The sequence below is a fragment of the Trematomus bernacchii genome, unplaced genomic scaffold, assembly GCF_902827165.1.
Source record: "Trematomus bernacchii unplaced genomic scaffold, fTreBer1.1, whole genome shotgun sequence".
Classification (NCBI taxonomy): domain Eukaryota; kingdom Metazoa; phylum Chordata; class Actinopteri; order Perciformes; family Nototheniidae; genus Trematomus; species Trematomus bernacchii.
The window spans coordinates 993516-1005738 of record NW_022988050.1 but is presented as its reverse complement, the minus strand read 5'-3'; the positions used below and the strand labels follow the sequence as shown (position 1 = coordinate 1005738).

Below are 12223 nucleotides of genomic sequence, written 5' to 3'. Positions count from 1 at the left end.
AGTCAAAATTGGACGTGCACGGATCAGAATCTAATCAATACACCATTTTCCCAGCTCTGTAATGAAAAGGATATCAAGATTAGGTACATTACGGGAGTGATAAAACATCCAAACATGCACACTTATCTTATTCTAGTAGAGATTAGAGGACAGGTCTAATGTTGTGAACAAAATGATCAAGTCAAGTTATTTCATTTATTTTATCTTATGTACCACATTTAATTTAATAATTAATCTTAAATTACTAATAACTTTAAAGAAGGCAACAATTTACAATGTGGATAAGGTGACTACTTATCCAAAGTGTGTGTGTGTGTGGGTGTGTGTGTGTGGGTGTGTGAACAGCTTGTCTGCCCAAGGTTAAAACATTTGGGACAGCAGTGAGAATGTTATGAGAAACAATTTGTTGCTTAGACTGAACTCGAAAGAAGCTAGACTGGAACATTTTAAATAAATCAAAACACTTGCACCTTAATTAAATACATTTGACATTTAGCTTAAGCTGGGTTCAATACTTTCTTTATGGTATTTAAATTGGGCTCAAGTAGAACCTTTACATGGATTTGGCTTGCAACACAAAGTGATACCGATCTCTGTCTGTTATGATTTGAAAGTCTCATGATTTAAAGAGTAGGGCTGTGAAGGAGAGGCCCTTGGAAAACAACATCTATTTTTTTTAACTGTAATTACTTATTGTAAAGATATTGCAACCTTATACTTTCTAAAAAATTGCATTTAACACATTTATTATGCACACAATAAAAACTTCAACAAATATATTGATCCTGGCTTAACCAGCGACCTTTACTCTTTTGTTCATAAGCTCGGTTTCAGAAAACTTGTCAGTAGTTTAACAACTATTAGAATTTTAGTAATGTCTATGGAGACCAATTGGTTGATACGAGAAATCATTTGAAGCAGTTTAATAAAGAATGTTAAACTATATTTAAAACTGTAATTAAACTTCAACTTATATTAATTATCTGAATCCAGTGGCCAGTTGGAATAGATAATCAACAAAGTTTCCATTTTGCAGCAACAGCGCAAAAGGTTTCAACAATAATTTGTATTATGTCTGAGTCAAGTTCTGTCTTATCAGCTTTGTTTCGGAATGTGTTCAATACATTACGTTTTCATTATTACCATACAATACATAGATTTAAGAATAAATGAAACAAATAATACAATATTGACCTAAAACAGCAGACAGATTTTGCCACCCTGACCTCCTCAGGCAGGGTTTTTTTACGACCAGCAGTGATGCCTCTTAGGGTCTTAGGGTGCAGGACGGGGCATAGGGTTTATAAAAGGTCACAAACATATCTTAACATACCAGCAATACAATTTAAGAATGTATTCTTAAAGTAATATAATCTTCTCTTCTTCTTACACCTACAGCGCACACCCTGAACAGTGTGCTCCTTGTTTACATTTCCTCTGCACACTCAGATGCAGGACATAAAACACTCTTTTGCTATTTATTTTCATTTTGCAGCACATCTATACTACCAGAATTTTGCAAAACACTATATATTATTTATCTTTCTCAAGTCATTTACTTTTGGTGAGTTAACTAAAGCTTAGTTTATTTTACCCTGGCTATGGACTGATTCATTATTAGTTGTTACAAAACATGCACAAGACGGCGGTTAGACAAACCAATATAGACCCCTGATACAAACAATCAGACAAACAAACATGATGAACTCGTAATAAACAACAATGCGACAGCAAAGTTCATCCAGCTCAATTTAGTCCGGATTAAAGAGGTTTCAGAGGGGGTAGGGACTATTTGATCTCTCCCAATGGGAATCCAGTGGGGTACCTTGACTCGTACCTCCACCCTTGTATACAAGTCCTTAGATCGGTGCCTGAAGACCGTCCAAGAGCAATAACTAGCTTATCCTCTTGCGACTCCACTATCCCTACTCTAGTGGTGCTATGCCCCCCCGATCTGGAGCACGTAGACTTTTTTCCTCTACCCTTTCTATCCGAAACCACACAGTTAACTGTAGTCCTACTCGACCAGCCTACACACCTCCCATCATGCTCATCCCAACGATGAAACACAGTTTTGCTCTACACTTGCATACCACTGCCCACCCATGATCAATTAGCCTATAATTTTATGTATGCACCCCGGACCGACATCAGCTCCTCAGCAATGTAGGGTGCCTGTCGCATCAGGTAATGCACGCACCTCGCACCTGCCAGCACACCTCTGAATGTAAATGGCCACAAGCCACGAGAGTGCTTTTAAACAGTCTCGTTTTTAATAGAGACGGCGGTGGTGTGAGTTAAAGCTATAGACAAAAGCTGTGATTTTCTCCCTCTTAGTTCACTTCACCAGCCCATGCAGATACGGGGAGGTATTTTGCATCCCTGCGACTGCCTGTGCGGAACACATGCCCCGAGCAGCAAAACGGCTGCCTGTGCGGCACACATGCCCCGAGCAGCACACACAGAGGACACACACACCCGGAGCCGCAGCTGGAGCCGTGTTTTTTTTAGAGGCGCTGGGGGTAATATCTATGGCTGCTTTAGTTAACTGCTAGTGTTGGCCGCTGAAACCCCCGGAATCTCGGCGATTTGTTCATTACAAATCTCTATTTTGATTTCACACAGAAGTTCCACTTTACTGCTGCCCTCATTAAGGTTTTTTTTAAACATCTCCGCGTATGCCTGCACGGCACATACGTCCGAGCATCACACACAGAGGGAACCAGCCAGGACAGAGTCCCTGGATGATCCCCTGGGGTTAATAGCCCCAAATGTTCATTAACCAAAACGAAACGCAGCTGCTTAGCTTCACAGATAATTTTAGGATACCGTCAATCACAGATTCTGGTAAGGCAATGTCCAAATGTAGATTTGAAATCACACTTACCAGTCTCTGAAGATATGTTGGTATCCTGCCGACAACGCCAATTTGTGGAGGAAACTTCTGTGTAGTAATGCATGGAGTCACCGACTCAGGAAGGAGACACGGTGAGAGTTGGAGCTTTGATGTCAAACACTGATGGGTTTATTCAGAGTATTCGGCCGGAGGATTCACATCACAAATCAAAGAGTCAGAGGTTCTGACCACACGGTAGAGTTGCCACGTCAATTCTGAAGAACCTCTCTCTATGCTAGACCTTTTAACAGGTTCACAGAGAGAAATCAACATCTCTGAAGGAGTAGACTAAACACTGAATCACCTGCGTCCGACGCTCATGCCCTAAAGGATTTCACATCCTAGAGCCCACAAACACCGATAAAGAAGTGCCTCAGTGTTCCCACAACAATTACCCTTCGTGCCAGTCAAGTTGACCGGTCACACACTGGTGACAACAACACATATGGCACCAAGGCCTTTCCTTAAAGGAGATAACAGATGTCAGAGTAAAAGGTTAGATATCTAGAAGAATTATTCCTTAACAGTTCCTGACCTCCTCAAACTTTGTTTGAAAGAATAATGAAGAGGCCACTTTAACCTGCTCCTTGTTGGATGTGATTAGGTGGACTGTGGTGGGAAGTGAACCTAACTTTTTTAGGGTAGTCTTGTAAATTGCATTCAGTAATGTAGAGATAATCTTTGTATCAAAGAGGCACTGCTGGGAATAGAACGCAGGATCTCCTGTTTACGAGACAGGCGCTTCACCACTAAGCCACAGCACCTTTTTGTACGATTACTACCTCCTTACTTTGTAACTTCCTTTGTTTCTCTTTATCTCTACAAATGTTCTTTCAGGCTGTTAAACATTTTATTCATAAAGTGCCAAAATAACAATATGTTGAGCTGTAATGTTGCATCCTGTCACGGTCAGGTATTAGATTGGTAATGCCCTAATATAGTTTTATGCACAAACTAAACCAAACCCTTATTTCAGAGGTGGATAAAACACTTAATCCAAGAGATATTGTCTGTAACAAAGAGGCACTGCTGGGATTTGGACCCAGGATCTCCTGTTTACAAGACAGGCACTTTGACCGCTAAGCTACAGCGCCTCTCAATAGCATTCTTTTCATTCTCTCTCCTGAATTTATGTATTATAACCAAAGTAAACCAAAGCCATATGACCATATTTACCGTGTGTCCAATGCATATGGCTTCTGTCACATTCATCAATATTTGGCCTGTGAGATTTAATGAATGACTCAATGAGCACCGAAAAACTCTTTACATCTGCTTCACTCCAAGTAGTTTAACTCAGATAATATCCTTTGAATGCATGTTAAAACTTCTCTGTTCCAGGTGAGGCTTGAACTCACAACCTCGGCATCACTCTGCAGGTTACTCTCTTATAAGTACCGCACACTGACCGATTGCGCCACTGGAGCACAAAATGTTGACAATATCAAAAACAATAGCCATTACTCTTGAATTTTCTAAATGTATATGTTATTATAACCAAACACTCTCCTATGCTCTAGAGCAGGAATGGGCAAATGGCGGTCCGGGGGGCGCATTTGGCCCCCACCTCCTCTTTTTGCGGCACTCAGATCAATTTAGAAACAACGTAATTAATCAAAAAAGTAAAACACATTTGTTTTACTTGTAGTACTGATACCGTCCACTAGACTACTAGTTATGTCGCGAGCTGTGTACACGATGTCATCTTAATGTTTCATCTTAATGCACACGCATGTTCCATGCTTCCAATAGTTTAAAATAGGTTTATTCCACTGTTAAATAACCTGTTCAATACAAACATGCCACTTGTACAAATTAAATAACATTTCTGTGAACTGATATTTGTTTAGTGAGCTTATTAGAGGATGTTCCCTGAAAGATTGAAAAATGTCAATGAAGATGTCAGACTTAGCATATTTGTTAATAATTACATACAATACATGGAATTTGTGTGTGTGTTCCAAGTGAATCTGCGGCCCCCTGGTGGCCAGTACATAAATGATGTGGCCCTCCCACCATCCAAGTTGCCCATCCCTGCTCCAGAGTCTTTCTTTTAGGCTTTCATTTGTCAGTAGAAAGTGAAAACGATTGCTTTTAGGAACACCCAACCTCTATAAATTATGATTTTCTCAATTACTGTTCCTTATATAGATATTTACCAGTGGGCATCAGATAAATCTAGTTTAAAAAATCTAACTTATGAACACAAACTAACCCATACAGTACCATTTCTTCAGATGTGGATAACAGTCAACTTTAAACTATAACCTAAGTGGTTTTCAAGTACAAACCTTGCCAAACATTTACTATTGAATGTAATTGAATGTGGTAATGATGAGAGCTTTATCTAAATAGTTGCTCTCTGTATCAAAGAGGCACTGCTGGGAGTTGAATCCAGGATCTCCTGTTTACTAGAAAGGCGCTTTACCGTTAAGCCACAGCACCGCAACTAAAGTATTTGTTTTTCTCAGATACTGTGCTCAGTAGTTTCCTTTCATTCTTCACAGGCGCTTTACAACTTAGCCAAAGCACCCGTTTCTCCATCCACTACCTCCTTACTGTTTAACTTCCAGTGTGTCATTTTATTTCAACAAATGTTTATTCATGCTGTAAAAATGTGCATTCATAAAGTCCCAAACCGAAAACATGTTTAGTTGTCATGTTGCATCCTGTTTGTCCGTTTGTCAAAGTCAGGTATTAGATTGGTAATGCCCTAATATAGTTTACGCCCAAACTAAACCAAACCCTTATTTCAGAGGTGGATAACACACCTAATTCAAGAGATATTTTCTACAACAAATAGGCACTGCTGAGATTTCGACCCAGGATATCCTGTTTACAAGACAGGCGCTTTGACCGCTAAGCTACAGCACCTCCTTCACCACAATTTCTGTTGCAAAAAGACAGTGAGATAGCAGATTGAAAAACTACTAGATCAAAAATACTCAGCTTTGCAACAGTTTTTTTGCTAAAAGGATATTGATTTGACTCTTTTTTAAACCCTATCGATCCTCACAATGAGTTTGGGTGAGTAACTCTGAATATAAACGTAACTTTGTTTGAAAGAATAATGAAGAGGCCACTTTTACCTGCTCCTTGTTGGATGTGATTAGGTGGACTGGTGGGATGTGAAACTAACTTTTTTTGAAAGTAAAGTGCATTCAGTAATGTAGAGATAATCTTGGTATCAAAGAGGCACTGCTGGGAATTGAACCCAGGATCTCCTGTTTAGAAGACAGGTGCTTTACCACTAAGCTACAGCACCTTTTTGTACAATTACTACCTCCTTACTTTGTAACTTCCATTGTTTCTCTGTATCTCTACAAATGTTCTTTCAGGCTGTTAAATATTGTATTGATAAAGTCCCAAAATAACAATATGTTGAGCTGTAATGTTGCATCCTGTCACGGTCAAGTAATAGATGGGGAATATGGCCCTAATATAGTTTACGCCCAAAGTAAACCAAACCCTTATTTCAGAGGTGGATAACACACCTAATTCAAGAGATATTGTCTGTAAGAAAGAGGCACTGCTGGGATTTGGAGCCAGGATCTCCTGTTTACAAGACAGGCGCTTTGACCGCTAAGCTACAGCACCTCTCAATAGTTTTATTTTCCTTCTCTCTCCTGAATTTATTTATTATAACCAAAGTAAACCAAAGCCATACGACCATATTTACCGTGTGTCCAATGCATATGGCTTCTGTCACATTCATCAATATTTGGCCTGTGAGATTTAATGAATGACTCAATGAGCACCGAAAAACTCTTTCCGTCTGCTTCACTCCGATAATATCCTTTGAATGCAGGTTAAAACTTCTCTACTCCAGGTGAGGCTTGAACTCACAACCTCGGCATCACTCTGCAGGTTACTGTCTTATAAGTACCGCGCGCTGACCGATTGCGCCACTGGAGCACAAAATGACAATAATATCAAAAACAATAGCCATTACTCTTGAATTTTCGAAATGTATCTGTTATTATAACCAAACACTCTCCTATGCTCTAGAGCAGGGATGGACAAAAGGCGGTCCAGGGGCCGCCTGAGGCCCCCACCTCCTCTGTTTGCGGCCCTCATATCAATTTAGAAACAACGTAATTAATTTAAAAAGTAAAACATATTTGTTTTACTTGTAGTACTGATACCGTCCACTAGACTCCTAGTTACGTCGCGAGCTGCGTACACGATGTCATCTTAATGTTTAATCTTAATGCACACGCATTTTCCGTGCTTTCCAATAGTTTAAAATAGGTTTATTCCACTGTTAAATAATCTGTTCAATACAAACATGCCACTTGTAAAAATTAAATAACATTTCTGTGAACTGATATTTGTTTTAGTGAGCTTATTAGAGGATGTTCCCTGAAAGATTGAAAAATGTCAATGAAGATGTCAGACTTAGCATATTTGTTAATAATTACACACAATACATGGAATTTGTGTGTGTGTGTGTTCCAAGTAAATCTGCGGCCCCCTGGTGGCCAGTACATAAATTATGTGGCCCCCACCACCATCCAAGTTGCCCATCCCTGCTCTCGAGTCTTTCTTTTAGGCTTTCATTTGTCAGTAGAAAGTGAAAACGGTTGCTTTTAGGAACACCCAACCTCTATAAATTATGATTTTCTCAATTACTGTTCCTTATATAGATATTTACCAGTGGGCATCAGATAACTCTAGTTTAAAAAATCTAACTTATAAACACAAACTAACCCAAACCATTTCTTCAGAGGTGGATAACAGTAAACTTTAAACTATAACCTAAGTCGTTTTCAAGTACAAACCTTACCAAACATTTACTATTGAATGTAATTGAACATGGTAACGATGAGAGCTTTATCTAAATAGATGCTCTCTGTAACAAAGAGGCGCTGCTGGGAGTTGAACCCAGGATCTCCTGTTTACTAGACAGGCGCTTTACCGTTAAGCCACAGCACCACTCCTACTGTTTTTGTTTTTCCCAGATACTGTGCTCAGTAGTTTCCTTTCATTCTTCACAGGCGCTTTACAACTTAGCCACAGCGCCCGTTTCTCCATCCACTACCTCCTTACTTTTAACTTCCAGTGTGTCATTGTATTTCTACAAATGTTTATTCACGATGTAAAAAAGTGCATTCATAAATTCCCAAACATGTTTAGTTGTCATGTTGCATCCTGTTTGTCCGTTTGTCACAGTCAGGTATTAGATTGGTAATGCCCTAATATAGTTTACGCCCAAACTAAACCAAACCCTTATTTCAGAGGTGGATAACACACCTAATTCAAGAGATATTTTCTGCAACAAAGAGGCACTGCTGGGATTTGGACCCAGGATCTCCTGTTTACAAGACAGGCGCTTTGACCGCTAAGCTACAGCGCCTCTCAATAGTTTTCTTTTCATTCTCTCTCCTGAATTTATTTATTATAACCAAAGTAAACCAAAGCCATATGACCATATTTCCCGTGTCCAATGCATATGGCTTCTGTCACATTCATCAATATTTGGCCAAGCAGGTCAGCACCGTAGTCAAATCCTGCTTTTTTTAAATAAGACTATTGGCCAAAACCAAGTCGTATTTATCTTTTAATGACTTAGAAAGGGTTATTAATGCCTTTGTTACCTCAAGACTGGACTATTGCAACGCTCTGTATGTGGGTATGGACCAGGCCTCAATTAAACGCCTGCAGCTAGTCCAAAACGCAGCTGCACGTTTGCTGACTGACCAATTGATTTTTAAATCCTTTTATTTGTTTTTAAAGCACTAAATGGGCTGGCTCCGGCCTATAGAGCCGAACTCCTCCAGCGCTTCACCCCAGCCAGAGCTTTAAGGTCTGCTGACCAGCTGCTGCTGGTCAAGGGCGCCGGAAGCGGGGGGGCCAGGGGGCCATTGGCCCCCCCACTTTTCAGCCCTGCCCCACATTTTCGCAGCGGCGGATGCCGTGGAACACTGTACAAATCCTGTTTCAATAATTCCCCTCTACTCTAAAGTCGCATCTAAAACGCGATCTGATATAGCTGTGTATATTTTGTTATGTTTGATTGTTATATTCAATCTCATTAGCTACAGGCATTTTTTAAGCTTGTAAAGCTCTCACTCGCCACTCTGCTGTTCCACAGTGCCGCTTCCCCTCCCTCTGCTGAAATTATGAATGTAAGGCGTATTAATCATAGATAACACGGCAGGGTCCGTTACAGTTTGTTTTTATCTGATTTCAAATAAACAAAGTCTTGGTTTTCAGAATATTAAACTTGTTTTGGCAAATTCAGATGATAAATACAACTTTGACCCTTGTGACGGCATAATTACAAGCAACGGAGTAACTTTACGTCACTGCATGCATAACAGCCGGTGTTTCTCGTGAGTGTTTTCCCCGGGAAACAAACACAATACACACAAACGCAAAAATACACAAACACACGTATACACACACACACTCGCGGGCTTCCCCTATCTTCCCTTCGTACTATTTGGTCATTTGCTCCGCTAATAATCAATCAGATCGATCCAGAGAAGAGGAAACTTTAAAGGCCTTTTTCTCAAAATGATGACTCTGTAACAGTCATTATATAATGTGACATATTTTGCTTAATATTTGGAGTAGCCTACAACAACAATCCTGATATAATTAGAAAGTTATGAATCTCCTCTTTCCAACAGTGTATACAACTCAAAATGTGTCTTCGGGTCAATGCGACTGATTTCGATGGAGCAGGTCACTTTGCATTAGGTAAAATAAAGCAGGCAGACATAACAGGAAGAATATGTACATTTTAACCCAATCAAATAGGACATTGTCACACCATTCAAATGTATCCATGTAAATTACAACCAATAAAAAAGCTTAGATTTGTTTATTCGTTACGTTGTTTACTTTATTTGTTACGTTGTTCTGTGTGTGTCAGCCGTTAACCTAGATAGAAAAAATATACACTTGCAAACACGTCAGAAGAACCAGCGCAGAAGAAAACTATACAGTCAATCTAAACTTAAATTAACAACTGGAAGGTCACATCCCTGACATCCACGTCTCCGGAGCCTGGACCTTCATCAATAGAAACAGCGAAGCCGGGACATTGAGACAGGTAAAGCTGCAGCTAACTGACCGCTAGATTATTTGGGCAAAGAGAAAGGTACTTCAACGCAGAATGGTACAAAAACAGAGAGTGGTTAATTCTTTGCAAAACCACTAAACGGGCCTTCTGTGAAATATGCAGATTTGCTGCTGTCAAACGGCTTGTAACTTTCTCAAAATGTGGAGATGATAGCTTTGTTAATATCGGAATTAATAACTGGAAAAAGTGCCAAAGCCTCCTGGACAGCCACGAAAAGTCTAATTTCCACAGAGAGTGTATTAAAAAAAAGTGCGCTTTCTTCAGTCAAACACCAGTCAACATACAGCTTGTCAAACAACAGCGTATTGAGCAGGAAAAAAGAAGAGATGGATGATGGAGCAACTGCGCTGTCTGCAGTTTCTAACCCGACAGGGCCTAGCAATCAGGGGGCATAATCAGGGCGGATAAGGAGAGCAATTTCCAAAAGAACTCGTAGCTGAGAAAAACCCCACTCTGAAAAGCTTCATGCTCACCGGGAAATATGCATCATGAGACAATTAATGAACTTATAAATCTAATGTATCGGGAGTCTCTCACCACTATATTAACTGAAATTTAAAAGCAATGCAAAACATGCAGTTATTGTGCTTCCAGCAAACATCCACTGATAAACTGCGATGTTAACAACCTCATGATAACCTCATATTTTTTTAACTGAGGATCTACCTTTGTTTAGTCTAGAAAAAGGTAAATATGTGCATTTTATTATAAAGTTGTGTATATTTACAGACTGTTGCAAAAACTAAGAAACTTATAAACATCAGGTTTAAAACTAAAAGAGCTTTACAAAAAAGTAACACAATTAGAGATGTTTGGAGTTTTATTTTAGTTATTAATTTACATTTTTTGTCAAAGAGATGCTGATTTGATACCGTTGATACAGTTACGGCATTTCCTGTTTCTGCCGGAGAGAGGGGAGTTTGTCCCAAAGCTTGCCGCTGTATTTACTCCCTCCATCTGACAGGAGGGAGCCTCATGTGTCACTCCACGGAGTTCACTCCGTCACGGAGGGGGAGTGTGTAGGGGTAGGGTGTAGGGCGTGGTTTGGGATTGGGCCATACACACGCACTTTTTTGGCCCCCCCACTTCTAAAATGAATCCGGCGCGCCTGCTGCTGGTAGTGCCCAAGACCAGGCTTAAAACCAGAGGGCACCGAGCCTTCGCAGCAGCTGGCCCTAGGCTCTGGAACACTCTGCCCCTCCATGTGAGGTCGGCCCCAGACCCTAGGGGTTTTTAAATCTACACTAAAAACACACTTCTTCTCTCTGGCCTTCTAGTCAGAACGGAGCACGACTCCTGACTTTTCCTTGTGTTTTTTTTTTTTTTATATATATCTGTTGTAATTTATTGTCTTTTATTGTGATTGTAGTAATGTGTTTTTATTACATGTACAGCACTTTGGCTCGACCAAAAATCGCTTTTAAATGTGCTTTATAAATAAAACTTGATTTGATTTGATTTGATTTGGCCTGTGAGATTTAATGAATGACTCAATGAGCACCGAAAAACTCTTTCCGTCTGCTTCACTCCAAGTAGTTTAACTCAGATAATATCCTCTGAATGCAGGTTAAAACTTCTCTGCTCCAGGTGAGGCTTGAACTCACAACCTCGGCATTACTCTGCAGGTTACTGTCTTATAAGTACCGCGCGCTGACCGATTGCGCCACTGGAGCACAAAATGTCAATCAAATCCAAAACAATAGCCATTACTCTTGAATTTTCTAAATGTATCTGTTATTATAACCAAACACTCTCCTATGCTCTAGAGCAGGAATGGGCAAATGGTGGTCCGGGGGCCGCATGTGGCCCCCACCTCCTCTTTTTGCGGCCCTCAGATCAATTTAGAAACAACGTAATTGATTAAAAAAGTAAAACTTTTTTTTTTTCTTGTAGTACTGATACCGTCCACTAGACTCCTTACGTCACGAGCTGCGTGCACGATGTCATCTTAATGTTTAATCTTAATGCACACGCATTTTCCGTGCTTTCCAATAGTTTAAAAATAGTTTTATTCCACTGTTAAATAACCTGTTCAATACAAACATGCCACTTGTAAAAATTAAATAACATTTCTGTGAACTGATATTTGTTTAGTGAGCTTATTAGAGGATGTTCCCTGAAAGATTGAAAAATGTCAATGAAGATGTCAGATGTAGTATATTTGTTAATAATTACATACAATACATGGAATATGTGTGTGTGTGTTCCAAGTAAATCTGCGGCCCCCTGGTGGCCAG

At 39.9% G+C, this 12223-nt stretch overlaps 8 non-coding genes across 8 annotated transcripts; all 8 read right to left on the bottom strand.

Moving 5' to 3' along the window:
- Positions 1-3588: 3588 nt before the first annotated feature.
- Positions 3589-3660, bottom strand: trnat-cgu. Its single transcript has one exon. It is a non-coding gene; the product is annotated as a tRNA-Thr (tRNA).
- A 257-nt stretch (positions 3661-3917) lies between these two features.
- Positions 3918-3990, bottom strand: trnat-ugu. Its single transcript has one exon. It is a non-coding gene; the product is annotated as a tRNA-Thr (tRNA).
- A 2099-nt stretch (positions 3991-6089) lies between these two features.
- Positions 6090-6161, bottom strand: trnar-ucu. Its single transcript has one exon. It is a non-coding gene; the product is annotated as a tRNA-Arg (tRNA).
- A 259-nt stretch (positions 6162-6420) lies between these two features.
- trnat-ugu lies at positions 6421-6493 on the bottom strand. The gene has a single exon. It is a non-coding gene; the product is annotated as a tRNA-Thr (tRNA).
- Positions 6494-6717: 224 nt separating this feature from the next.
- On the bottom strand, positions 6718-6811 carry trnai-uau. Its single transcript has 2 exons — positions 6774-6811; positions 6718-6753 (listed from the first exon to the last, which is right to left on the bottom strand). It is a non-coding gene; the product is annotated as a tRNA-Ile (tRNA).
- Positions 6812-7759: 948 nt separating this feature from the next.
- On the bottom strand, positions 7760-7831 carry trnat-agu. The gene has a single exon. It is a non-coding gene; the product is annotated as a tRNA-Thr (tRNA).
- A 348-nt stretch (positions 7832-8179) lies between these two features.
- On the bottom strand, positions 8180-8252 carry trnat-ugu. Its single transcript has one exon. It is a non-coding gene; the product is annotated as a tRNA-Thr (tRNA).
- A 3313-nt stretch (positions 8253-11565) lies between these two features.
- Positions 11566-11659, bottom strand: trnai-uau. The gene is made up of 2 exons: positions 11622-11659; positions 11566-11601 (listed from the first exon to the last, which is right to left on the bottom strand). It is a non-coding gene; the product is annotated as a tRNA-Ile (tRNA).
- Positions 11660-12223: the final 564 nt, after the last annotated feature.